The sequence below is a fragment of the Herpailurus yagouaroundi genome, unplaced genomic scaffold (genome assembly GCF_014898765.1).
Source record: "Herpailurus yagouaroundi ecotype Mexico unplaced genomic scaffold, PumYag 29, whole genome shotgun sequence".
Classification (NCBI taxonomy): Eukaryota; Metazoa; Chordata; class Mammalia; order Carnivora; family Felidae; genus Herpailurus; species Herpailurus yagouaroundi.
The window spans coordinates 14,970,660-14,980,498 of NW_024412377.1; positions in this window are offsets into that span (position 1 = coordinate 14,970,660).

The window sequence follows — 9,839 nt, forward strand, 5'->3', positions numbered from 1 at the left end:
GTTCATTTTATAGCTAAAAGTAATTATAAACATTTTTAATTATTCCACTGACATAAACACATATTCTAATAGATCATAATAATAAGATATTTTTAACAATTGTTAACTTATATGTAGTTTCTTCTGTTATAATTATTTATATAATGCTATTTTGGGATTTCTCAACTCTTTGGTTGTTCAATGTGTTTGGTTTTTAGCTTGTCCCATATCATTTAAGTTATATTTATGTAAAATGTTCCAATACATGGAAAGTCCAATCTATGTTTACTTGTATCCAGTAGTATTTCCATGTGGTAAAATATTTTAACTTATTTCTCCATATAAACATAGAAATAATTGAATTCAATAATGTATTTGTTTTTCCTTATATTTTTCATCCTGCTCTTTTGTTTATTTCTTTCCTTTCTACTTTTTCTCATTTTTAAAAAATGAGGCAATTGAGGTGTAATGATAAAAAGATATCTAACCCCTGCTTTAAAAAGTTGTATTTCTTTTAAGTTTATGTATTTATTTTGAGAGAGAGAGAGAGAGAGAGAGAGAACATAAGCAGAAGAGAGGAAGAGAGAGAGGGAGAGAGAGAGAGAGAGAGAGAGAGAGAGAGAGAGAATCTCAAGCAGACTCTGCACTGTCAGCACAGAGCCAGAGGCAGAGCTCAAACGCGCGAAACATGAGATCATGACCTGAACAGAAATCAAGAGTCTGTGAGGCCACCCAGGCATCCCTTAAAAGCTTTATTTTCAATAAAAAATGAAGGTCAACTGGGGTAGATTATGGAGGGTCTTGAATGCTTGAAGCTTGATTGCAGTGGAGGTCACTGAATCATTTGTGAAATGCATCAAAGCCGAGCCTATCATGTCTGAAGTCTTCGAGCATCATCAGCTTCACAGTCCACTTGAGCTGCCTCAATGACTCTTCACTTCACACGGGTACCACTCTCCAAGCCAGTTCCAGCCACCAAGTGAAACACCCTGAGGAAAACAGCCTTATCCAGAGCATAAGCAAGTGTGATCTTCCGGTTTGGTTTATGAGCAGAACGGAAGCTATAAGAGAGTATATCTAGCTGTGGCTGACCACACATCAGGCTTGCTCTGTCAGGAAACATTTTGCTTCACTAGGGCATCGAATAGAAGAGCATAGTGACCATTATATAGAGGAGGGTGGTGAGTCCCACAGGAAAGACATTCTAAAGATGATGGTAGGCAGGATTAGAAATCAGGCTGTTGTTGCTGAACTGCAGTTTATGCCTTTCTCTCCCTAAATATTAGCTCTGCCAAGTTGAAGTCTCTCCACAACTCTACAAGTTGGGCACACAAGAAGAGTGATGGGTCAGCCATGTGGGGGTTGTTTGTTCAATAATGACTTCTCTTCAGATGAAGAAACCAATTTCCTTCTCACTTCAGAAACCCCTATCTTCTCTTCTGCTCAACCTGCTCTCTATAAATAAAGAAATAGCTAAATGGGAAAGAAAAAACACAAAGGAAGGCATACAAGGTGTGAGACATTTAATCTTCACAATCCTATGAAGTAGATATAATTATCTCCCTTTAAACAATTAGACAAACTGAGGCTCCAAGATATGGAAGCTAAGAACAACTGCCTTTAGGCTCACAGCTGGTAAGGGACATAACCTGGGATGTGAACAAGACATAAAGGGACCCAAGACTTTGCTCAAAGTCATGACATTGAAAGCCCAAACTTACTAGCTCACCAACTCCAAAATCATAGAAAGAGAAAAGAGTGCAGTAAAGACGTCACGACAACGATAAGTAGGGAGCATTCCTGAAGAAATAAGGGCTGGCCACCACCTGTCTGATTGTTGGTTGTACACGTGTCCTGGGACTTTTCACTAAAGAGTCTGCTAAGATGTAGGGGGGAATGGGATTATAAAGTTGTTCAAGGCACTCAGAAGCACATGGCTGTGCTGTCTTCCATCCAAACCAAATTCTTTATTGTCCAAGCAGTCAACGAGGGTTTGATGGGGGTTAGCACTGTAGTATGTACATTGTACTAAATGTAAATACAAAAGTATAAGACACAGTCTCTGCCAGTTTTAAGTATACAGTCTAAATATTTCTCAGGAATTACTCAGTGATTAAAAGTCAAATTCAGACTTAGTGGGCAATATTGCAATGAACATTCTTTAAAGTCAATATTTTAAAGAAAAGTATTATATCCCACATTTATCATGCTATGAAATTTCTTCTTAGTAATAACAACCCCATTGTTATCAATAAAAGAGTTACAATTTTGGGGCGCTTGGGTGGCTCGATCGGTTCAGTGTCTAACTGTTGGTATTCTCAGGCCATGATCTCAGGGGCTCATGACTGAACCCCACATCGGATTCTGCACTGACAGTGCAGAGCCTGCTTGGGATTTTCCTGCTCCTCCCACATTTTCTCTCTCTCTCTCTCTCAAACCAAATAAACATTAAAATATTTTTAAATGTTAAAATTTTGTTTTTAAAATTTGTATTAAAATTTTCCTTAGATTCCCCTCCTCTGTATTTTGAATAATGATTTTTTGAAAAAGGAATTTTAAAAGATTGGGAAGTGGAAGGCTTAGGCACAAATTTGGTCAACAGTTGTCTGGCCAAAAGAGCTCTAGACTGCTGAGTGAACCTAGCTACCTCCAGGCCATTTGTATTAATATTTTGAGGACAATATAAAGTACATGTCCATGTAAAACACTACTGCCATCCAGGAGAGGGAGTTAGAAACATGGAGAAGAATCTGGACTAAACATTTTCCATAGTAAAATTTGTCACCGACTCAGGCAATACCAAGGGCATACGTGCTTCATGAGTACTCATTAAATGTGACTGGGCTCCATTGACTCGCCTCATATGCCACCCTTGCTGAGCTTGCAGTGGCCCTGACTTCCATGTTCTCCTTCTGCCAAGAGGCCGTGCCTGCATTAAAAACTGACCAAAGAGAAAATTCTATCAGGAATCAAATTTGTCTGTACCACCAAAGCTATTGTATCTACTAAACCTGGAAATTGATAAAATGTTGGCAATGAGCATTGGTTGTTTAGCTTTTTGTGGTAAAATGCTACCAAAATTATGAGTGAGCGCGCACACACACACACACACACACACACAAGAAAAAAAAAAAAAACTGGCCTATTAGCAAGAATGGATTAAAGGAAAAGTAGGGAGACCAGAAGTTACGGAACTGTAAGATTAGGAAAATGAACTGATTCTTGTAATTACATGTAAAAAAATTGAAAAGTGCTCTTATTTACACAGACCTGTTAAGACACAGAATAAGAACAAGACTCGGGACAAAGATGACTTCAAAAAAAAAAAATGGTTAATATGCCCTTTGTTACGATACTTGATTACCTTAGTGTGTCCCCCTAGTAAATATTTCAGTTGAACAAAATGGCTCAGGGCCAAAATCCCAGAGGCTGATAGGCTCAATATATCTCCAACCAAGTCACTGCCCATTTGAAGGCTCATGAGTGAAAGATTAGCGTCAGTGAGACCAGCCACAAGACTGTTAAAGCAGATACAGCTTTCTTATAGATAATTCTAACTGAGGATTTTTTCTTAATTTTGCTTTCATAATAGCTTGTATCTTTTTGTTTGTTTCAGTTGTAGTTCTTACCCAGATTTACAACTGTTTTATGTATTTGACTATTTCTTATTTTAACTGTCTCAACCACTAGCCTACATGTTCAATGAAGACTGATCCTAAAGTCTAACTGTGGACCTTCTCACTGTGATCCTAAAGTCTAACACAGTTGTGTAACAGGTACGCAAAAATATTTGTTGAACTAATACATGATTGCACAGTTCCTCTCTTAACGCGGTGATATATTTCATATTTGAATATGTATTATTCATATGCACAACTCAAGCAGAAGTTAGCAGTGCATTAAAAATTCCAATTGGATGTGTTTAAACGTTATTTCCATATATAGGGTTCAAGATCTTTAATGACAGTGACTGTGTCTCACACATCTCGTATTATCTGTTGTCCCACACAAGTCCCAGACGACTTTTGAAAAGTTTTAAAAAAATGATTATTCTTACTCTGAAAACAAAGCTGGCTAGTCTCCCTGATACCATACGCCTGCAAATGTTTTTTACAGGATTCATTTTTTTTTTCTGATCATCATTCCTAGAATTTCTACGGGTATGAAAGCGACGCACGGCGGAGGAGTGATTATCAGCTGACATGAAGAAATATTACATCTATTCTCAGAAGCACTGCCTTCATTGCTTCAGTCACTTTTTAGGTCTTTATCATCCAGTGCCATTCTAAGTTGTTTGGGCTTCCAATCATTCCATTATGGAATTCTGAATACTTCTTTCACTAGGATTGCAGGCTCTGCAGAGAAACAAGCCAGTTTCTCTGCCAATAGTGGCTGATTAGTCTTTCTTATGACATCAAGCAATCATTTATGGACCACATCATATCCACATTGCAGATCAAATAAGCCTTTTTTCCCTTTTATCTATTTCAGTTAGGAGTGGAAATATATATATATATATATATATATATATATATTTTTTTTTTTTTTTTTTTTTTTTCTGATAGGACTCAGCTAAATACTCGCAAATTTCTCAAGTTAAGCTGGTCTTGTTCCTACAAGAACAGATATACATCATCTGAACAGTAAAACAGATCACCATCCCTGAAATTTTTCTGTGTTTAGAGTTTCCAGCTTTGCACATATCAGTTCGTGGGGTCTTTCCAACAGCTTTATTGGACAGATATGAGTAGCACCATTTGAGAGGTAAGAAAAGCAAAGGACTCCTGAATTTAAGTCAGGTTTCTAAAATCATGCCATATATATAAGCTATGACCCAAACTAGAGAATTCTATGTGCAATTCAATGGATTTCTTATAAGTCCACTTTGTGACAGTGCTCACATTCTTTACTGTGGATAGATATTATGGAGATTTTTACTACACTCTTTTCTTAATAGTGGGTAAAGAAAAAGTTTACCATTTTAGCATTTTCTGAAATAATTTATTCAAGATAGACTATTCAGACTATTTTGTCGTAGTCAAAGCAATATGTATGTCAGTAAAATATACACCCTCTGGGCAGTTTTATCAGTTAGCTCCTTGGCCACTGTGTTCTTTTACTGCTTCCTTTGAGTACTGTTTCCACTGAGTCTCATCAGCCTTGACCCTTACTGATCCAATAAGCTGAGTCTCCGGCTGACATGTGACAAGCATGTAGAAAGTGTCCTATGTACGCTTTTTTTTTTAAGTCACTAAATTTGGAGATTTCTTTATTATCATAGCAAGGCTGACAGAGAATAGTTGTGTTTAGTTTATTAAGTTGACATAAATGTATGTAAAATTTATGACGATCAGAATAAACTCCCTAAATCTCAAATTAATGCAACTTTGTAAAGTTGGGTGTGTTAAATCTGGACAGAGCCCATACTGAACAGTTCCTTTTAAGCTTGGTGTAATATGGCACAACTCTTGGCACGTACAGAATTGAAAATTAATTTGCTTTTTAATTTATTGATATTAAATATAATCAAGTGTTCTCTGTTTTAATGCCCAGTATTGTATATATTAGAACATCAAGTTTTAGGAAGTGGCTATAGATTTTAAGAACTGTAAGGATAGATTAAAAATACATTGATTCATAAAATAAACAAATCCTATCCTGAAGGTACTTCCACGTGCATGTTAAATACATTTGCATGAATGTGTTCTTTAATTTGCCGTTTATAAATTCAGGAAACATCTACATCCAAAGGTTGGTCAAATGAAAGAGTAGGAGCGCTCTCTCTCTGTAAGAATTACTCAACGAATTATAATTTGCTAAAATGCTCATATATACACAACTATTTGACCTTTTTAAAAAATTTTTAATGTTTGTTTATTTTTGAGAGCGAGAGGGAGAGAGAGCAAGTGGGGGAGCAGCAGAGATAGAGGGAGACACAGAATCTGAAACAGGCTCAGCTCTGAGCTGTCAGCACACAGCCTGATGCAGGGCTTGAACTCACAGACCACAAGATCATGACCTGAGCCAGGCAGATGCTTAACCAAGTAAGGCACCCAGTCACCCCTGTGTACATATCTATTTGAAATAAAACTTATCCAAACATATAAAATGCTCTAACTTAGACTCTCAACATGTCTATTTAGATGGAAATATTATGCACTTTGGATACATAAATTAGTTTTCAAGACTTCATAATTTATTTTTAATTAAAATACATTAGTCTATTGAGAAAAACGAGAAGACTTTTCTAAGTATGACACATGCTCTATATAATATACATAGCTTCTTGAAATATATCAACATGGCTTTTCCATGAAAAAAGGTAATCAATCTTTTTTTTGGTGATTAATCATTTTTGTCAGGTTTTATCTTTGTAAATTTCCCCAGATTAATTTAGTCAATTGAAGAATAATGACTTATGTATTTACAGGCAACTCAATTCGGCAAAATCTGTATTGCTTTATAGTCCGCAATGAAAATAGTTGCAACAAAAATAGGAAAAGTTCTATTGCCTGTGTTGCCTCTGATCATTAACCTGTGGATGCTAGAAACAAATCAACATGATAGACATTGTCTTTTTGACAGGAGACTAGAGAATTCTAAATATACAAACATCATTATTAAATCATGCTCCAAAATGAGCATAAAAGTAAATATTAATCAGCCTTTTGTGAATAAGGGATTAATTTACTGTCAAACAGACATTACCTTCATAGGAAAAAAAAAGCAGATTTATAGCACTAAAAAGTCTACAGCATAGGCAAATACTTCTAAAGTACAATTAAATTACATAAATATCGAACACAGTAGCGTTAACTCTAGAGGGATTTTGAGCCATTGCATTAGTATTTGTGAAATAAGAAGTGTTTGCTACTGTCTTGGTCTGTGTTTCTTCCAGAAAACGATGCCTAATAAGCACCGTGGACTTCTGAGTTTGCTCTTTGCTCCTTTGAGACCAATACAAACCCTTAAGTCACTCTTGCAGCATGTAATGCAGATTCTTTTTTTTTGTTTGTTTGTTTGTTTGTTTTTCCTTTGCACCACAAAGTTTGAGTTTAATGGAAGTGTTTATAGTTTCCCCAGATAAATGGGCATATATCTAGTCCTTTGTACAAGTACGTTTAGGGGATTCCAAAAACCAATGAAATCTTTCCATGCATCATTAGAAAAATCTTGGATTTAGTGGTTTCAGCTAGATTTGAAACCTGTTAAGATACATAGTTAATTGGTGGTCTGAAGTTTGATCTTCAGACCCAGGGTGCACTGGCCATTTTGGCCTTGGGACACATTCTCAGAGGGCCACGTGAAAACCATGGTGTGTAAAGAAGTCCAGAATGGAGGAGTGACCTCTGAGCTGAAGTGGTCTGCACCTGCTTCAGGCTTGTCTCAATTTGGCGAGAGGGGGCCAATAGGGCAAAGTGTCTGGAACGTAGGTTTGACATGTTGCAGAAATCCCAATATAAGTCTTTTCCTCTGAGTCACTCTGCCTTCTTTATATTCTCTAAAGCTAACTAAACTGGTATAAGGAACATACTCATGAAGCACTAGATCATGACCTGAGTTGTAGCTAAGAGTTGGATGCTTAACCAACTGCGCCACCCAGGCACCCTGCATTTATTTTGCTGTATGTAATATTGTAATTATTTGGTTATTTGTCCTTCTTTATAAACTGATGTTATGTATCTCACAGACAAGATGATCTCATTTACTTTGGTATGTGCACAGCTAATACAAGGCCTAGCAAATAGAAGATGTTTATTCAATATTTATTGAAGGAATGATTTGGCTTATTTGTAAATTTACTAACACACCTTTATGTACTTTCACTTCTAGGGGATTCACTTCAAAATATAGATTTTTTTTACACAAATTAAAAAAAATTACATTACTATCCATAGAAAGGTGTGTGTGAAGAAATCAAATGGGGAAGTAAATGCATATCAGAAAATTATTTTTATTTTCTGTCCACTAGGAAACTTTGGCAGTCATACCTAATTTCATTCTCCATAGGAGAATATATATTTTATTCTTTGTTTTTCTTCCTCCTCATAGTTCAACAAGCAATGGATTTTGTGTCAATCACTCCTTAGTTGGAGACCTTTTGAAACAGTATATAAGCAGTATTTTCATAAATAAAGTATCCTTCCAGCTTAACTACTTTCTATGTATATTTCATGTAAGAAGTCTAGAAAATGCAATCTTTTGCAGTGTGATCAGTGTTAAAAGATTTAAACTTTTCACTACTACAAAAGTTAAAGGAAGTCAAGGAAAATAAAATCTTTTCAAGTAATGACCTAGAAACAATACCTTTTTGAAGAAGGTAGGGTTGTGTTGATTCTTACAACACCTTGTTTGTAAACATTTAGTTAAAAAGTTTATGCTCCTGGGGCACCTGGGTGGCTCAGTTGGTTAAGCATCTGACTTTGGCTCAGGTCATGATCTCTCAGTCTGTGAGTTCAAGCCCCGCATCGGGCTCTGGGCTGACAGCTCAGAGCCTGGAACCTGCTTTGATTTCTGTGTGTCCCTCTCTCTCTGTCCCTCCCCCGCTCATGCTCTGTCTCTGTCTCTCTCTGTCAAAAATAAACATTAAAAAATTTATGCTCCTTTAAAATGACTAGTAATATTAATAGAAATCTAATTAGTAATACCATACTTTATTGTTATGATGACTTATGTTAATTCTATTCTATTCTATTACAGTAGCCCATCATTATTATTTCCAAGTTTAATAAACTTGATAGAACTCTGTCTCAAAAACTTAAGAAGGTTAGAACAACAAAACAAAACAAACAAGAACCACATAAACAGGTAACTAAATTGTTAAAATTCAGGACCAGTCAATATTTTAAAATTAAACATAATTATCTTAAAATTAGAATAGAGGGTCATAAAAAAGTAGAAAGAAAATGTGTGAGAATTATCTCAGCGAGGGAGATCTGATGCCCCCGTTACACGAAAAAAAGTACCCTTAACTAATGTGAGGGTTGCCCAGTGGCTTTGCATTCTTAATACTTACTGTATTCTCTGTTTCTCACATTTTCTTCGCAAGAGAGAGGTCTATTTATCGGATATCATACATACATAAGTAGAGTGCTGGTAAATAATGCTGGCTTTAAGAGAGAAGCCATTATGTGTAATGTTTGCCACTTGCCCTGGTGTAAATACTCTCATTGTTAAAGGTTAAATTGTGTACTCTCCAAAAGATATGTTGAAGTCCTTACCATAAGAATGTAACCTTTTTTGGAAGTGTTTTTACTGAACTCTTTAATTACTATTAATCGGATGTTTCTCTTTTTTATGTGCTAGTAGCTTCTGGCCTTCTGTGTGGTTACTTTGACTGTGGATGCCTTTCTCTGCTGACTTTTAGGGAGGGAAGGCAAATAATTCTATCTCTTGCATGTGGTGGACCCTCTTTACTTTGAAAGAAAATTCCCAATCACTTCAATTCCAGGACTCAAAATTCACAGATCCTCTTTCTTTTTTGTTTCATTTTATTTATTTGTTTTATTTATTTATTTATGTATGTATGTATTTATTTATTTATTTATGTTTTAAATATTTATTTTTGAGAGAGAAAGAGAGGGGAGGGAGGCAGTAGAGGCAGAGAAAGAGGGAGACACAGAATCCAAAGCAGGCTCCAGGCTCTGAGCTGTCAGCCCAGAGCCTGACTTGAACTCACCAGCAGTGGGATCATGACCTGAGCCAAAGTCGGACGCTTCACTGACTGAGCCACCCAGGCACCCCATTTGTTTTATTTTTCTAATAGATTTTATTGTTATTATTGTTGCCCATTCATTCAAGCTTAAGAAAAACCTCAATATCTTCATGATTTTTTTTTCTGATTATGTCTCAATATCTTC